Genomic DNA, 19,686 nt, shown 5'->3' on the forward strand with positions numbered 1-19,686 from the left:
AGTGTAAGTTCACAGAGCTCAGGAAACAGAGGGTAATATATATCCAGAGGACACATTATAGTGACTTGGGATGTTTTGCAAGCAAGATGTGAATAGTAAACTTTACTGGCATGGAAGGGAGCTGGAGATTACCAAATACAACAGGATTAAGGTACAGCGGCTCCTACATCTCAAGCAACAAGGAAGGAAGGACAAGGTGCTGGAGAGGCAGGAGGAAAAGGAAAGCAGAAGTCTGTACACTGGTGTTTTGATAGTAGTCATCCCAGGATAGGAAGTTTTCTTTTGACAGCCTGGTTTCTGTCTGCACTTGTGAAGATTTACGATTCCTGCATGGACATTTCTATCTGTTGCTGCGTTTGAGTTTTCACCCCATGGTTGCACCAGCTCCCAGTCATGTGCATATCTCTTTTTTGGGGAATGGAAACATTTTAAAAAGCCTCTCTCCTCTCCAGTCTGTGTGACCTTGCATTGAGCAGAGCCAGGCAAACATTCAGAAAAAAGTCCAAAAGCGAACCTGAAACCCGCCTTTGGGTTTTGTTATGAACTTGCAACTGATTTTTACCATAAGTTTTATGAGCATAGACTGAGTTGGAGGGGACCTGGGCTGATTTAAGGTTTTACAGGGAACCATTTGATACTCAGAGGCTTAATGTGATTTTGGCTTGAAACAAAGTAATCCTTGGCTGACTTCGGTCATCTGAATCCCTTACCCAAGGTGAAATCCAAGGGCTGTGTAAACTTAAGGCAAATTGAACCTAGTGCACACACACATACACACACATACGCACAGAGGTTACATTTTATCATACGTCGCTGAATTTTTCATGGGACTGGGGCTGTGCTGAGGAACATCAGGACGTGTCTCCTGAAGCCCCATGCCAGAGCTAAGCGTGCTGGCAAAATACGAGTTGTACAGAGTGAAAAATCAAACCCTGCCCTTCTATAAACAAACAGCTTACTCTCCATATGTTTGTGGAGTAATAGTGACATCCTGTGGCCAGTTCTGATTCGTCCCAAGCACGGACAGGCTGTTTATTCCTGCCAGTGTTAGAGGTGAGGACCTGCTGAAAGGATGAAGGCAGAGCCTGGGAGGGAAACTTCCACCCTTTCCTTAATCTAGATGTTAAATTCCAAAGGGGAGGAAAGGGTTACGACACGCTTGCTCTTTAGTCATAATCCAAACATTAGGGCCCTTAGCTAATTTAAATGTAAAGTGATTTTAAACATGCCTCCCAAAGCCGAGCATGGAAATGAATGCCCATGGGAGCTGCTGGGCATGGCAATTGGAGGGGGGAATGGGGAACCTGAGCCTGGCATCCAGCACAAGGAGAGCCCACCGGTGAGGTGGGAGGCAGGGATGTTTGAGACCGTCCTCCAGGGCCTTGCGAGATGATCCAAGTAAGCCGAGTATAAAGGTACGAGCAGGAGGTAGCACTGAAATGGAAGAGCGGTTTCATTTCCCAGGCACGCTGTATTTCGATGTTAACAGGCACGGCTGTGGCACTGTGGCAGGTTCGGCGAGGGACGGCTCTTTTTTCCTTGCAGTTGGCATGTTCCTGCTCAAGTACGGGGGAAATATACTGCCAGGTGAGCCAGGTACACAGCTTGCCCAGAAAGGGGAAAATTTAAGAGGGGAAAAAAAATAGGTGTAGGGCAGCCAATAAATTGCCAATGAAGAGAGAAAACAGGCAAAGAGAGCAGTTGGCTAGAGCCCAGCAGAGGAAGCTCAGTGCCTGGGAGACCTTCTTTCTGTGCTACATTATTTCAAAAGCCAAGGAGCCACTGAAGTTCAAGGAGGGAAGAAACTGGAAAGCCAAGGTGACTTTGCTTACTGGCAATCTCATTTTTATTACCTAAATTATGGTAATCCTGTGATACGGCAGATACCGTTTCTGTCCGGAGGTGTTGACTGGTATTGTCTGATCCCCTGGGATGCCCTGGACAGAGGGATCCCAGGCGTCAGAGGAAGCCAGCAAGACTTGAGCAACACTGTGTGATCTGGGATTATGGCTGAGCTGAGAAGCAGAAGGGAAATATAAAAAAGGATAGAGTATATATAGAGAAAATGGTTTCCTGTTGTATAGGGAAAAGTAGGAGTGGAGAACAGATGAGGTTGTGAAGTTTTTCTAGTGACCACAGCTTCCTCGTGGAATTTGATTGTCTCAAGGTATTTCCTGAATTGCACAGGCTTGTTGTATGGGGTGGAGCTCACATTGTATCTGGTCTTTGAGAGAGAATATTCTGTCTTGCAAATATTTGATTTGCATTTACAGCCTGGAAGGTAGTGGTGGATATATAAAGTCATCCCTTGACACTGGCTTGGAGTTCAAGTACATGTTTTCTACTGGGGTTACTGGGGTAGGAGACCTATTTTATTAGACTGCTGGCAGAAAAAAAATGATTTAGTGAACATATAGAGTTTTAGACTACTCTCACAGGAAGGACTGAATTTCTATCAATGGAAAATATTCTTCCATCTTCTTTTTAGAAAACTATAGAAAACCACAAATGTCCTTTTTGTGATATCAGGTACAGATAGAAAAGGAACATTTCCTAAAATGAAAAATAAGCAAATTTTGCACAAAGCTGCATTAGCTACAAGCCAAGCAATGTCCCTGGTGGCTGGCACAGAAAGCCCTGGACTGATACATGGGGCTGTAATTCAGTGTCTCTGAGAAACAACAGAAAAACCAGAGTGACTGAGGGAAGAGTCAGTGAGGTAAAACGAGACAGATGCAAGAGCACTACTGATGTGGCCCTGAAACAAAACAGCTACCTGGAGAGTTTGGGAGCTGAATGCTGACTAAAAGGAGCCAGGAGCTGTAAAAAGTGAAGCAGGCTCCTGTAGTCTGGTTCTCTGCCTGTGTTCTGGGAAGTGAGACTTCATGCATTTCTGTAAAATAAAAGGAACTGTATCAAAAATATTTTCTTGGGCAGCCTGCTCTAGGTACCCCTGCTTGAGCAGGACTTTGGACCAGATGACCTCCAGGCGTTGCTTCCAACCTCAATTGTTCTGTGATTCTGTGAAAAATACTAGATCACCATGATTTTCTTCCCCTAATAGAAAAAACCCACAGGGCCTTGGGTTTGAGCAGGCTGCTTGGGCAACAGCAGCTTTTGCCTGATAGACCAGCAAGGTCTCTGTGGTGAGTGTGTCATCCACTGCTGACTCAGTGCCCTCCCAACACCTGCCTCTTGTCACTGTGGTGTACAATTCCCAAATTGCCTTCCTGTGCCAGGTATCACACTCTCCCACTTGCTATTCTCTGACGTTACCAGTTTTCAGAAGTGAGGTTCTTCAATATGATCATTAACTTTCCCATTGCTCCTTGTCCCTTTGCTGTAACTCTTTTCTGCTGCAGCCACAAACTGCTGCTTCTACTGGAGTGGTAAGAGCCAGGAGTCCCTTAATCCCACCACCTTTCCAAATCCTGAGGTTTACAGAGGCAGCTTTCAGGAGCTTTTGTGCTAGAAGTAATTTGTTAAGGTTTAGCCCTCTCATTGTTGAGATTTTGCATTTGTTTGGCTGGAGATACGGCACCTCCCAGAGTTAGAATCAAACATTTGGTTTCAAGGGACAAATGCTTGCACTGGACCTTGTCTGATTACAAACCTGGCCTGTGGTAAAAATTATTGCTAAACACATCATACCAGAATAGAACTCTATGGATCTGTACAAATATATACAGGCATAGCTAACCACTAAAATGTCAGATGTTTAGCAGGATAAAAGTGTCAGGGAGAAGTCCCAGAAATCAGCTTTTCCACTCCTTGAAATCCTCACATGGGTGAAATAAATGGAAGATCCTCGTTTGGGAGTTTTGATTTTTTCCCCCTCCCTCTCCCTCGATTCCCAAAGCTCAAGGTCTGTTACTCTTTTGTGAAAAAGAATGGGGCAATTACTGCCTTTGTAAGCATGTAAGCAAAAGAGAAATCAGATTTCATGAAGCCTGGTACAGTTTGGAGATTTTCCACAAACAGACCAGCATTTCACCTATTTACCTTGTTCTGCAGCTCATTTTCACTATGACCTTGGGTCCCCAGCACACAACTGCTTCCATGCAAATATATCCCTCTCCTGGGGCAGTACTGGGTAAGAAGTGGATGTGTGACCTATTGTTTCATGTGTCACAGTCCACACTGCACACGATCCAAGACTTGAACAAATTACAACCAACTGTGTGCCTCAGGCTGCAGAGATGCAACTCCGCTGGGACACTCTGAAATCTTTGGAAGTCCATATCCAAGTCCTTACCCCTGGAAGAACCCTTTTTCCTCAGTGTCTTTTCTCTTTTACCTTACTCATTCCTCCCAAATTGTTCTGTGTGCCTCATAGGCAAGGGGATTATGAGGTCGGGGATGCTCACTGTTTTGGAGCAATGGGCAGGGATAACTATTAAGATAACTAATTACCAGCATGTCCCCATGTCAGCTTTACCAATACAAGGTGCTAATATTTCCACCTGGTTTACCCATGGAAGCTGGTGGAGCTCTACAAGAAGGAGGTTGTTCTCACACACAGTACATTTCTGGACCCCATGGAAGGCCGAGGAGGAGCAGCAAGAGCAGTGTGGTGTGCGTCTTCTTGCTCAGATCATTAGCGAGCTTTCACAAAGCACAGTCACGGCACTTGTAACACACACCCGACACTACTTTCTGCTTCAGACGATTCCTTGCTTCCTGCATGATAACTGGAGCACTGGAAAAGTACATACTAGAGCAAGATGTGAAATCTAGCAATTCTGTTAAGGTTAGAAAAATTCTGGCTGAGCTGCAGCAAGAAAGCAGGTTGTTAAATGCCAGCTGAGGCAGAAGGTTTTGTCTCATTGGAACTCCACTTATTCTATGCTTGAACAGCTCTTGCAGCTGCAGGAGCCTGAGGAAACCAATGTATACAAAAGACAGGCTTAGTAGATATTAAACTGGCATTCGTTTATTGGAATTCATTTTGGCCAGTTTTCCTATTTCTGTCCAGGAATCCTTGTTGGTGGCATGCAGGAGCTAGGACAGCTCTTTCTTATACCTGCATCACTTACCTATAGTCTAATATGAAAAATTAAGAGGGACACTTTTTCACTAGCATTAAAAAAGGCATTCGGGGAAGTAGAAATTTGGGCACCTTTTCATTATTATTATTTTTGAATCCTGAAGTAATGCTGTGTTTGATTTCTATTTCACAGAGGAAAATGAAACCCTGGGACAAATATATCGGTCCCTAGAAGGCAATTCTTGTAAACAAATTAATACAACTCAGGCCTGCCTCCTCTACATTTTGTTCCTTTTCTTGTGCAACCTATTGATTGATTTACCTCAGGGAAGAGATTCCTCTGACTCAGATACTAAGCAAGTTCTTAAGGAAAATATCAGCTTTAAAAAGGGAGCAGAAGAAAGAGCAGCAGTTGCAAAAATTGCTAATCTTTCATTTGCAGGAGCCACTGAACATCTGGATAGTATGAAGCTCCTTTAACCCCCTGAGTGCAGAAAGAATTAGCACCAAAGGGCAGCCCATGCTAATTCAGTGCCATTAAACTTGTATAAGCTAGAAGAATGTGATGTTATACTTCCATAGGGCCATATGGATACCACTTTGCACTTTGTATCCATCAGAGGGACGAGCAAAACTAGTTCAGTGCTATACTGTACAGTTTTTAGAAAGACAAAATAGACCCTGTGCAATATTCGGCAATATACCATGTCTGTCATACCACATCTTGGAACCAGTCTACCCTCTTAATTACATGTGGAAAGCTTGTCTGCTGATATGTAACCTCTGAGCTTCCATGTTCAGAACAGCAGAAGACTAAATATTTCAATAAAAAAATGGGGTTGATTTTTTTTCCTGTTTGGGAACTCTTTATTTTTTATGAATCCAGCATTTTATTCATCCTAATGGCTAGAGTGTTTTTTTTTTTCCTATTGTTGGGTTTTGTTTTGTTTTATTTTAAGATGAGCCTTTATCTTATGTCTCCAGCACTAAAATATGACTTTCTGCTAATCTTGCTGTGCTTGTCATTCTCCTTTGTCCATAACTGAGGGGAAAGAGCAGCACTTCCCTTGGAGCCCCCTTCATAGCCTTCATGTTATCCTCATTTAATCCCTATTATGGTTTTCTCTCAATATCATCTTTCTGAATTGTGAAAAGTGAATAGGCTTCACTTTCAAAGTCAACATTATATGTGCTCAACAGTAATAATATGCTTAACATTTTATAGTTACTTTTATATTTAGATGTGTGACTGCTTTAACAAAGACAGAGAAGTTATTTTTAGGCCAGTGGTAGATAGGGCAGAAGTGCACAGATGGTAAAGCTGAGCGTTTCAAACTTAGCCCCCCTTGCCAGGGCCTGATGGCCAAGATGCACAACCCTGAGTAGTTCCTTTGCTACAAGACAATATCAACATCTTTCACCGGAATTATTTTGCCCTTACACATGCGAGAGTTAGATACGAATAATTCCTAGTAACTTACCTTTTAAATGACCTGTAAGATCAGTCAATATACACTGTGCAACCTCCAACATATGCTTTCATGCATAAGGAAAATTAAAAAGGATTATAAACCAGAACTGTAAGCACAATAAAAAATAAGGGAAACACTCTGCTTACAGAGAAAACTACTTCAGACTACATGTAATATACAAAATCCAAGTAATCCTTATCTTTCCCCATTGCTATAGGAAGTGTCCTTGCTGAAACTCTGATCACATAGGAAAAAATCTCTGGATACCTCTTCAGACACTCAAGGATTGCCAGACCCTAGGTTTTGGAGTTCCCTGGGGCTGGGGGCTTAGGTAAGGACTCCACACTTGGATTGAGCCTCAGGATGTGCTTGTTTTCTCTCCTACAGTGGTGAGTCAGATCAGATCCGATTCGCAGGCTCAGCCTCCCACTGGGCAGTAAAAACACCGCTCGCCTTTTGGGTATAGTTTCCAGCTCCAAAATAAACACTGAGAGCAGCCAAACTGGTCAAAAAACATCTAGAATGAGCACACTGGGTTGCAAGGGGGATGTCATGAGGCTGTCGCTTCAGACAGTGCACCCTGCCGAAACTTCTCACATGACCTTCAGCATACAGACAGGTCTCTGCTCCCGTCAAACCCAGGAGAAATGTTTGTACATTCCAGTTAATTGCAGAGCTTGGCAGAGGAGCAGCAGAAAATGACTGCAAAGCACAAAAACATCACAGAGCTGTAGAGTGGCCTGCAAACTGTGCAAGCTTAGAGGGTCTGTAGTCAATACAGCCAGGCCCAGTTCAGAAGAAAACCCCAATATTATGACAACCCTACCCCATGTTATTAAAATAAATGCATAAATAAATAAATTAAAAATCTCAATCTGAAGCAGGATGGTGATTATTTTTTGTTGTTGTTGTTGGGGGGGAGGGGGGGGAGAAGGGGGGGAGGAATGGGGTCAGGAAATGAGCCTAAAGAATAAACCCTAATTTCTTCCCCTGGATTGTCTGCATGCATTGTCAGACTTGCCATACAGCCCTGCCCTCTAAAGCTGTTTAACGTAACACATGTTATTGTTGTAGCATGAAAGTTATCTCACAGATCTCAAGGGAAAGACCCGTGACTCCTTTGGCAGAGGGACTCTTGAAAGTCGTCCCTCACCTTGCAGCTTCTAGGCTACGACTCCTGCCCTGGAGGGCTCCTAGGGCACACTACGCTGTTTTAATGACAGTATCAAGGTGATTGCACTGCAGAAGCCAAATATCTTGTTTTGAACTGTGTTTCTGTCAGGTGAGTACCCAGCCGAGATACTCAGTCCCACAGGAGCTTATTCCCGATGTAGCTTACAGGTTTTGCTGTAAGTGCACAGTCTTCAGTCCAGGTATGCAGAACAGATGCCTTTTTTCCTTTTTATTCTTTATTTTTTGTGTCCACAGCCCACGCAAAACTTAGTCATTTCTTTAACAGCAAAGGAGAGTTGACAAGTAAACCACAATGGGCTTCCTTTTTTTAGTGAATGCTCCATGGACTTAATCAGACTCTGGGTTTGTCCATAACAAGTTCAATAGTTGCTATTTGCTCTTAGATCCTCAGCTTCATTAAATGTAAAAGTTTCAGCTTTTGCCAGCAGTTAGTTGCATCTAGATCTATAAAGGCTGCTCTGTCTGTCTAAGATGAGACATAAAACTGAGGTCTTGACCATCTGTGGTCATTAAGGATCCCATGGCATGCTTCTAAAGGTGGAGGTGGTAGCTTTAGTCTCAGGACCAAATTTCAGTCTGAGCAACTAATTCTTTCCACCCTCATATTCACCCTGAGCTTTTAATATGAGGTACAAGGTTTCTCTCCAGTGTCCATAATGTAGTGGTGGACTGCTAGCTGGTTGCCACATTCTACCCCAGAAATTACAGCATTCTAACAGCGGATTAAATGAAGTGTACAAGCACACGTGTTGTTCCTGTTGGCCATGTCATGGCACAGACCAAGCCCGGCTCAGCACAGTGAGGTACACACACATACAAAAACACACAGTCCACTCAGCATTGCAAGGCTTTCATTTTTGCATCCTTATGAAATTATAAATCGGGCATCTTAGAGACCCCTGGTCAGTAGAGAGACCAATCCCACTGGAAAAGAGAGAGCATTGACTGCAAAGGGAGAGCCATTTCTCCCATGTCCAGAAGCTAAAAACAGTGTGAAAAAGCAGAATAAATTATCTGCCATTACCTCAGTGAAGTGTTTTTAATTTACTGCCCTGCTAGATGCAAAGCATATACATGACAAAAAATAAGAAGGACTACATTTGTCTTAAATCTGCTTTGCATCCCATAATGCTATATGCTGCATGTTTAACTCCCTCTCCTAATGTTTTGGTTGACTTTTTTGGAATTCTCCCAAAAAGGGGACTACATTTAATCCTGAGCTACCTGCTATTGCAAATCAGCGTACCCATCTGCCTGCTTTGTTTGTCACTGCTGAGGTCCTGTTCTGATCAGAGCTGAGAGATTGTATTGCCCGTTTGTTTCAGTAAATATTGCAAATACCCAGGCCCTCTCTAACAGTTCTTAATCTATAGAGCTTCAGGCATTTTATTTATATGTATCATTCATCTGTGCATGGACCATCCTTGAAGCAGAAAGGAAGCCCTTGGAAAAATGTACGGCAAAATAGACACTTTATATGAAAATGCACTTTGAGAGCCCACCTGATCATTTCTAGTTACTTTTCTTTTTGACTCTGAAAGACAGAATGGGAGATGGACTGCTTGTAGCAGAGCATGGGAGAAATCTGGACGTTGCCTGGAAGTACAGACTTCTCAATAAAAACTTGCTGGAGCAGAGAGGTCAGTGCCTGCTTCTCTGTCTGCTTTTGTGGAGAGTGGAACCCCGGCTCTAACCATTGGAAACAATTTTTCTATAAACTTCAGTCATTCGTAATACAAAAACTCTTCACATGGGCTATAAACTTTTGGTTCCCTTCTCTTCCAAGTTGCGAGATCGAAGCAAAACTTGGCAATATTATGTTTGTTGAAATGAAAGGCCCTAGGTCAGATTCTGATCTCCCGTTGGCCTTACACCTGTGAACTGACTTTGATGGAGTCATTTTTTACTTACTCCAGCATAAGCAATAACAGGATCAGACCCTGCATATGCTTTTTATCTAAAGCTGTGTTCCAGATGTGTTTATGTAAGCTGTTTTCAATAAAATGTGTGCATTTTAAAATGTAAATGGGTTTTTCTTTAATTATAACCATATGGGCTTTTATTAAATTTTCATTTTAAAAAGTGCAGATATAGCTGGCCCAGCCACGCCGAAGTGTCACAGAGGGTTCGTTTGACCAATGCAGCACTTACACAGGCAAATGCAAGACTCTTAAAGCTAGGAGAGATGGAAAAAAGTGAGATGGCATCCTCGGGATTCACAGTGTGTGAGTACATCCTTCAGAAAACCATGCCTTCTTGATTTTCCTCCTAGGAGAGTGCCTCAGCCCATATTGGTACTTTCCTCACTCCTTTTTAAGAGGAGCCTTGCGCTGAATAAGACCACAAAACCAGAGAGTTGCATGGCTGGATCCTTGCACATTGGGGGCACACCTCTGAAACAAACAACCCCCCACCTTTCCGCCCCTGTGCTGCAATACCACACGCTGAGGCTCCAGGAAGGAAAGGTCAGCCTGCTGCTGCCCCCAAACCGGGGAGCAGGTTGTGCAAAACATCAGCGGAGGTGCCTGAGGGGATGAGACCTCCCTGGCTCTCCTGCTTGGCGGTGCCCGTTCCTGGGGGGCCCGTGCCCCACGCACACAGATCTGCTTCCCAGCCCAGGCTGGGGGCTCGGCTTTTTGGCGACAGAAAGGTAGGGGCAAGTAAAAAAAGTTCTGAAGGGTGGATTTTCCATTAAAAAAAAAAAAAAAAAAAAAAGATGGATTTGTTAATGAGTAAACGTTTAGGAGAGAGATGTCAGTTTTGATGGACTTTTTCATGTGATCTTTTTGAAATGTAGCATTTCAGCAAGGTAAAAGAAAATTCATTTGAATAAATTCTTTCAATTTCACATCCACAGCTCCATGAAAGATATTCCTAGTATAGTCAACACTTATGTTTTTCCTTAGCACATTTAGACATTGCAAAATGGAAGGTTTTCCACTTCTGTTCCATAAGAATTTTTTATTTCTTGTTTTTGTGTGTGTGCTCTGTTTGTCAGGTTGGAACAGCTCTTTCAAAGTACAGAGATATCCTCTGACACTGATTTTTTTTTTTTTTTCAGCCAAACCTAATAACAATTAGGAGTTCTGTCATGCCTCTGTGCTGTAAGGGAGCTTTCTTCCTTGGATGACTGGGCACCACAGAATGTGCTTCTCTCCTACTATCACCATTATTTCCTCACCCCTTAGTTTCTGTGTTCTGGGCACACTGGACGTTTGATCCATGTCTTCTTCAGAATATGGCTAGCAAACAGTGGGGAAATTCAGTCATCTCAGCTTGGGGCAAGTTAAAAATTTATTTATTTATTTATTTTCCTGCATTCAGCTGTTGACAGCTCCTGGGTAATTTTCAGCTGTGTCCCAGTAACATGTTTCAAAGGAAAGATGCCCACATATGACAACTGTGCTGGCCAGAGCTCTCCTATGCTGCCTTGAGAAGGGAAGAGTTTGACAAAGGGAGAGGATGTCTGCTCCTGCAGCGTGGCTTCCTTCACTGCTGGACCCGGGCCTTCCCAGGGCTGCAATCGTGAAGGCTTGGTTTGGCTGCACCGCGGTGTGTTATGAAGATGTGAACAATGAGCTAGATGGCTAGGCTGCCCCATCTGCTTTTATTTTTTTTTTTTTTTTTTTCATTTTAAAATTTAATAAAACCCCATGTGGTTACAATTGAAAAAAAAAATCCATTAATGTTCCCAAAATTATTCATATCTAAAACAAAATGTATATTAACCTCCCATCCCCCATCTCTAGTGAACAATAAGGTATATTTTCCATTAAATCCATGAAAATCATTAAATGACTTATTACATCACCGACCCAAACCATGCAGTTTTTTACTTTTTTTTTTTTTTTAATGACCAGCAACTGAAGTTTACATATCAATGGCTTTACATACATCAGGGAAGAAAGGGTGGAGCATGTGAATGAGGACTCTGAACAGGGATTCCTTCGTATTTTTATATATTTTTAATAGAGGTAGGTGTTTCTGTCTGGAGACCATATGTTCAGTTATTTTTTAACAATCTGTATGTATATAAAAAAAAATTATAAATGGTATGGACTGCTAGAGTACAGGCTCCTCTGCAGTTCTGGTGAGGTGATCTAGATATGAAGAGTTGTCCAGATGAAAAATCATTTTCCTGCAGGCACATGCTCCACTGTTTTGATTCTGTCTGAACAGTATCAATCCCACAAAATCTTGGCATTCTGCAAAAGCCTGAGCAACTGGATGTGCTTTTGGGGAGCAGACCGAGAATGGAGTTGTCATCAAAATGTTTAGCAACATTAGTCAGGGTGATGGTATGGGGCAAAAGGCTCGAGGACAACTTAATGAATGGCACCAGCGCTCTGCACATGGAGACACTGAAGTTTTGTAGCAGCAAACAGGCTCAGTCCTTCAGCTCCAGAAACTCGACCGCTGAGTGCAGGAGGGGTTCCCTGGGTCTGCCGCCCTACCAGGGCGCAATGCATACAGCAGCACGGGTTTGATTTCATCCAGTCTAGACAGTGATTAGTTCGCTGCGGAAACAATACCCCTAGAACAAAATGTCACTCCCAGCTGCCGAAAAAATGAGGCGGCCACCTTTGAAGTCATCCTCAAGCCTGCCTGGTAAGCAGCCTGTCTGGAGACTCAGTGCATCATCAGGTTCATCTTCCACCCCTCTGGGAGTTGTGTGTCATCACCTCTGCAGTGTGCCTAAGCCCTAAAGAGGGCTCCTGGGCCCGTGCGTGCCACATTGCAATGTGCAGTGCTGCTGCCAAAACATGAGACCAGCTGGTTTATTCATTTTACACAGTGCAAAAATGTTATTAAACTGCACCATACAGATAAGTACTAGAAAAATTGCTAGGTTATTTTTTTTCACATAAAATTAGCCAATTTGCTGGTGTATGTAATTGTAAAGAATGCAAAGCATCCCATTCAAATGATTAACCTCTTAGTTAATAAAAGCAACAATCGCATGTGTATAAATAATATAATAAAATGAACATTCGTATCAAAGTAATATAGCCCATACTATCCTGTTTCTCTCCTTAATTAGTAAATAATTCATCAAATTCTGCAATGAATTGTGCTCCCACCCACATTTCTTCATCCAATTATCATGAAATAGGAAAGCAGGAGTCTTCCTTCTTTGAAAAGAATGCGATAATGAAATTGTTCAATAGCTCTTCTCAGCCCTCTGCAAGGCTAAACTAGTACTTCCGTGGGCATACTGTTTCTTTTGTTCATTTCTTCCACCATTTTTTTTTTTTTTAATTGTAGTTATCTCCTATGTTAAATGTCATTTTACGCTGGCATGCAAAAAAAAAGAGAGTGTTCATCACATTTTGTTTTCAGCAGACACAGAATGAAATTAATTCTACAGTACAGATGAATGGCAGTGCTTGCTTGCCAAAGTGATCCTTCATGCTTTGGATTGTATCACATGCACAAAATTAAAGTAATGTTATAAAATACAAGATACAAAAGAATATGCAAAAGCAAGCACTCATAAGATCTCAAATCCAGAATTCAGACTGTCATTGCATCAATATCATGTTTAAATAAGATACTTCATTAGCTGATCAAATTCTATTTCTTCCATGGGATCTTTGCTGGATTCAGTGCCTGAAGGAATGAACAGCTATACAGTGCTGTCTTTTAGCTATTTGGTGTGTGGCCACATGTTTTATATAACTCACAACACTCAAATCTTTCTCTGAAGAATAAATTCTTCATCTCCTTGTGGATGCTTCTATGGTACTCCTTGCTAAAGTACTGGATGGCCGTGCACATTAAGGAACTTATTTTTACAACACCGAAATAAAATAGGGAAATACTATTGACTGTGCTTTATGAATGGTGAATACAAGTGCACAAAAATGAAGATCAAAAGTATTCAAGAGTTTCAAATACTGAATTTGAGGTGTCAAGAATCTGATTTTTCTGAACAATCAGCAACTGTGTATACACATACAAATATTATAATATATAAATGCTTTTTATAGTGTGCATATATGTGATTATGCACACATATATTATACATAAGACTGTGTATATTCAAAGCACTATTCTTGTTAGGATCATCAACAGCTCTGAGTGCTCTGATATTCCCAATGTGACGGGAAAACGAGGACAGCCATTGCTGAGCCAGGCTGCTGGCACCTTGCCGGGACTCCACCATGAACATGGAAGGAAAGCGCCTCTGGGAGCTCGTGTTGAGCCTTGACCCAGCCCCAGCCCATCCGTGCCAGGAATCTGCAAACTTCAAGAAAATCCTGCTTGGTCTTTGGCTGGACCATGCCTAGCAGGGACCAGATCTTGAGACATGAAGCTCCTAAATTCTTCAGAAGCTTGGCGCTTCACTGTGTTTTGAAGGGTTTGCATGGTAAATTACCTCTGATTGGAAAGATCACTCCCTGCCAAATATCAGATGTCTGTTTTGAAGCTTAAGGCCTTAGAAAGTAGCCTTAGAAAGTATCAAAGATAATGTTACCAAAATTTTAAATTTGGAAAGAACAATATCTTCACTGGTTTTCTAATTTAGTTTAGAAAATGGCTGAAAATTTTTGACACAGATTTTTAAAACCAGTCAGCTTGGGTAGACACCTGGTATTGAGAAATTCAGCAAAAATGTCTGGGCATGGCAAGTTAATAAGCAGCCACATTTTTATTTTTAATAGAACTATATAACACATGAGGCCACCAGCTTTGCTTATTATAAGGTCATTATGGAAACTATATTTAGGGAGCTATATTACTATTTTCTTTATTTCTCCATGTGGGGAGGTAAATTTCACTATGGAAATAAAACAATGAAAAAGTGTTAGCTAGTGGGTTTTGTTGTTGTTGCTTTTTTACCTTCAAGTGTAAGCACTCTGATACTTAATGCATTGTAAGTAATATTTAGTGTATTGTAAAACAGATTCTTTCAGAATCTATTTCAATTTACCCAGTAGTAATATACTTAATAGTGAATGTTGATATGTGAGTCTGTTTTTGAAGATTCTGGGACCACTCTGTTGCACATTTTAAACTCAAGAGGCCACACAAGGATTAGAAGAGACAGACTGTCCTCTTCACTCTCTCTGGAGTGTCAGCTTTATTTTTTCTTGTTTCAAAAAGAAATCTCTTAGTGTTTTGATAGCAAAGAAAATATGAAAAATATGACCCCCAAGTGTCAGTGATGTCCACCTGAAAAAATAGCTGTATGCTGTGAACTTACTCATTCACTGCAAAGGCTGCTAAATCAGATACCAATTGTGTGTTCTTCTTTTTTTTTCTTCCTTTTTTTTTTTTAATTAAGTTTTTATTGCCCCTTAAAGCAAAGATCTCCTCTTACAGAGATCTATGCTACCTACTTTAATTGACTACTCTTTTGGATAAGCTTTTAACGTAGCACAGGGGTGCTGAAGTGAGGAATTAAAAAGAGACAGAAGTTCACAGTCGACCATATGGTTCCAGAACAGTCACTCTGTGGAGAACACAGGTACACTGAAAAAAATCAGAGATGTGGTCAGTATTGAGGGTGCCTGGTGAGGAAAATTAGGCGTTGCTTTCCTCTGTAACTGTGGAGCAGGGAGCTCTGTTTTGACGGCATCACATGTTAATCCAGTGTTTTTGTAAAGGCTGTGAGTAGGTTTTCCAGTATGGAAAACTGGGTCTCCAATCATCCTTCAGCAATTCTGCTGACACAAGCTGTGGTAGATGGCACAGGATGTTATCCTGTGTTTTTTGTTTGTTTGTTGTTTGTTTGTTCTGTTGTTGTTGCTGTTTTTGCTTTGTTTCATTTTTTCCTGTAGGTTTCATGCAAGGATTGTTTTCATCACAAAGCAGTGCTCAGGCTTCTGGGACAAAGGCAACTCTGTTTTCCATGGTCCTGTATACTTCTTATCAGCAGAATCAGACCGACGCAGGAGCCATCATCTCTTTGGCAAAATCATTTATCCCTGTTTCCCCACATGAAGTGAAGTGACACGATTAAAATTAAAGCACAAATAAAATGGCAGCTTTTAAAATACCGCATGGCATACTGAAGACTTGCTGCATAGCTTTACTATGAGAAGACAGCATATTAAAGATTATTTTTTAATGAACATGTGATCCCTCCCCCCAAATAGTTGGATCTAAAGCCTGATAAATCAAAGTATTACTCACCAAACAATGAAAAGCTGTAGTCAAAGGAATTTAAAGATGTGTTAATTAGTCAAAAGAGAGAGGCCATACAGTCTTGTAAACATCATGGGAGAAACCTATTAAAACCAGTGAACAGATATTAATTGAAAATGCTGTATAAGAGCTACAGAGTTCACACAAAGTGCATCTCACTTGATATTAAAGTCTGTGTATATGCAAATTCCATATCTGGCAGATTAGCTTGTGCTCTGTTTCGATGCCTAGCTGTGAGAAGCTGAAGAACTTCCCCACATGTTGGCTGAATATCTACCAGCAAAGCTATTATGTACTTCATAAGCACGAAGCGTACGGTAACAGGTGAAGGGCTGCCGGCACGCAGAGGCAGCTGAGAGGTTCCGCTGAGCACTGTGAAAAGCTCTTCTGACCCAGATTTCCTCCTCTTAGTTTCTCTCCTCTGCCTTAGGAAAGGGCTGTGCCAAGACCAAGGCCTTATGCGAGTATTTGTCTCCTTTCTGGAGCTGTCTTTTTGCACACCTGGATGTCTGTCCCATGGGCTCGGCTGGGGCACGCAGTGGTGGAGGCTTCTCTGGGGAGCTAAGAGAGAGTTAGTCCCAACTGTTAATCCTCAGTCCATCTCTGGTACACCCTGTGGTCCTGTGCCATCCCTAGTTGCCATTGCCTCTGCTTCCGTGCCCCTACAGAGCCGGTGCTAACCCTTATTTGTCTTTAAAATGACTCCCGGGGGGGCTATCAGACATCAGGCAGCTCCTAGGAGAGACGAGCATCAGAAGTACATAGACATCTGGGTGTCTTTCTGAAGCATAAATTCACTGAGATTATTTCCTAATAGTCCCTCCTTACCTTGCAGTAACTTGTTAGCATGCCTGAGCCCAAAGGCTTGCATTCACCAAACCTGTCATGCCACAGCCACCAGTGCGGAGCCAGGACGGAGAGACAGCTCCCAGACAGCAATCCACCTCTTAGTGGGCTTGAAGTGCCTCCTGGAAGAGCTGCTCTCTCCCTCGTTTCTTCTTGGCTTCGGGAAGTCCAGGATGTCTGCACTGCTAAATTTCTGTCCCCATATTAGCTAAGGCCTAACTACAGCCCATGCAGCCCAGCCCTCCTGCAGGCAGCAGTCCTCTCCCAGTTCAGGGATGACCGAACATTAGTTTCCCTATCTGTTTTTACAGCGGTCCTACTTTACACGTTTTTTGGAAACCTTCCTTTGGAAACCTTGCCTACAAAGGTAGAGGCTCACCTGTATGTGCCTCTGCCGCACAAGGGTTGTTAGTGCCTGAAGACACCCAAACAGCCTCGGGTTTGGTGAGTGCCCACGTTTCTGAAAACATTTGGGGAGCACCTTGCTTACCAGACGACACCAAGGGGACAAAGAAGAAGAGGGACATCACAGCTTTTCCACTCCAGTGATTTCCGCATTAAATTGTAACTCCTCTATTTTCCCCGGTGCTGAAATACACAAACTGGTCTTCAGGCAAATCAAATGTCTGAATGGCATTTAAAACCTGAGTTTTACTGCTACTACAGCGTTAGATTTCCTCATCTTTGCTGCCTGGCCAGTGAGAATGGATGTATCTCATGAAGTAGGAGAATAACAGAGACTGCGTCTTGGCTTTGCTCCTCGCAGATTTTGGCCTGGATTGGAGCCAGCATAATCTCTGGTGTAAATTACAGAAATCCCAAACCAGCTCAGACTGCAGCTGCTCAAATGCCAGGTTCCTGTGGAGTTGTGACCAGCCAAAGTCCAGCTGGTCCACCTATGTGCAATCTTTCTTCCTAAGCCTCAGGGAAGGTCTGCCTACATTATTGTATAGGACTAACCCCATCCATGGCTATACCCAGTAAAAAGGTAAGTAGGTAAGGGGGTAAGTAGGGAGGTATTGCATTTTGATGATGCTGGCTGGTAAGCTCATCCATGGCCTGGGTGGAAGACAATAGTGTTTCTAGTTCAAGATCAACGTGAGATATGCTCTCTATCTTGCAGTTCCTTTTGTTCTGTTCATGACTTCGGTGCAAGCTCTGCATGGTTTGGAGGAAGCTCATGTCTGAGCTAGAGAGCAGGTTACAGCAGCAGTGCTGTGCAGCCCCAGATTGCTCCCTTTTCAGCAGCCTTAAACTGGGCCTTGCTCTGCACAGGGAGCTGATAACAGTATTTTCTAAAACCAAAAACACTGTTATATGCAATAATATTACATGTTATCTCTCCTCCTTCAAGAATACTCTTGCGGGGACATGTCCTCTTCAGCCTGCTTCAAACATCAACACTTTGCTCCCCAGCAGACATACTGCAGGTACAAGTATATAACCAAGTATTTAATGCCTTTTTTTTTTTTTTTCAAATCTCCAGAGTCCAGAACAGGGAGTGTTGTGAGCACAACTTAACTGTCCTGGAACTGACTCAAACCTCTGGAGATGTACTGCCCAGGGTAGCTCAGATCCAGACCTGCTTTGGCAATCACCATCCTCCTTACTCCGTTTGTCCACCAGAAAACAGAAGGTGTTACAGTTCAGTACAGCCATAAACACTTCATTACCAATGGAAAATTGTGTTAGCAACTTCTTTTATACGCAGCCAAATCTAGACAAATGGAAAGGTCAGCAATGCAGGCACTGATTTTACATATGTGCATTAATTACAACACAGTAGATTTTTGGTATTCATTTCATCTGCTAAATATGTATGAATTGAATGAGAGGAAAAGATAGAAAGACAGAAGAGGGAAGCCAGGGCAAGCTATGAACGGGACTGGTCCTCCTTTTCTGGACCACACATTGGAAATTATTCAAAACTAGCCGATTGCAGGGAATGGGAGAAGTAAAAAGAAACATATCCCATGTCAGCTACAGCTTTTGCTATAAAGCATTCAAAGGAGAGCAGGTCCAGATCTAGAATTATTTAGTGGGCTTGACTCCTTGGAAATCGACTGTGGGTTTTTTTCCTAAATAAGGTCTATAGGACTAGGCATCCTGATATATTAAGTTCTTAGCTAGACAGCCATGCTCTCAAGCCAAACTCAGATTTTTACATACAAATCTGTTATTAAGTAAAATGACATACTTTTCCCACTTATTGTGGATACCTGGCTTAAACTGATATTAGAAACTAGGAGAAAATGAATTCTGAAAATTGTCACAGGACATTCGGAACATGAATTTGGACTCTTGTTTGGATTGAACACTTTTGGATATGAAAGCATCTGAAAACCAGAAAAAGTAAGTTGTGGTTAAGAGATGTGAATATAAAATTTCATTTTTAAAGCCTGCACACTGTTCTCACAGCTATATAGTAGCTGTGTACTTATCTGACAATATAGTACCCAGAAACCTTAGGCAATAGGACTTCCACTGTAAGATGTACACCAGAAGTGTTGTCAAAAATTGTCCGTCTCTCCTCAGGACAAGATGAATGGTGTGAGAAAAACACAGAAGAGTACATTGCTACCCCAAGAAACCCAAGATAGTCAGTGTATGTATTATGACCAGACTCATTGACACCAAGTTACTGAAGCCTCACTGCTACAACAACCTACTTCTTCAGCTTCATGTAGAACATCATGGTCCTGGGTTGTGCAAGTCCCCATTTCATCCATTCAGTTAAACTCCTTCAATCACAGGAACCTTGTCCAAGTAGGGAGAGCTTTCTGCTACACTGTGGCTCACCAAAACTCCTGAGCCAAGGACCTCCAGCACTGTAAGAAAAACACAGTACTCCTTGAGAGAAAAAGTTTGTGATTTGTAATTATAGCATAAAAACTTACATCCTCAGATGACTAAGACAAAGAGAGGTCTCCATAGTTTATCAAATATATTTCATTATCTAATATATGAAAAATATGTTGCATAGAATAAGCTATGTAGCCAGGAGGATATTGGAAGGTTTAATGTAAATGATTTGAC

The sequence above is a fragment of the Anser cygnoides genome, chromosome 2 (assembly GCF_040182565.1).
Source record: "Anser cygnoides isolate HZ-2024a breed goose chromosome 2, Taihu_goose_T2T_genome, whole genome shotgun sequence".
NCBI classification, from domain to species: Eukaryota; Metazoa; Chordata; class Aves; order Anseriformes; family Anatidae; genus Anser; species Anser cygnoides.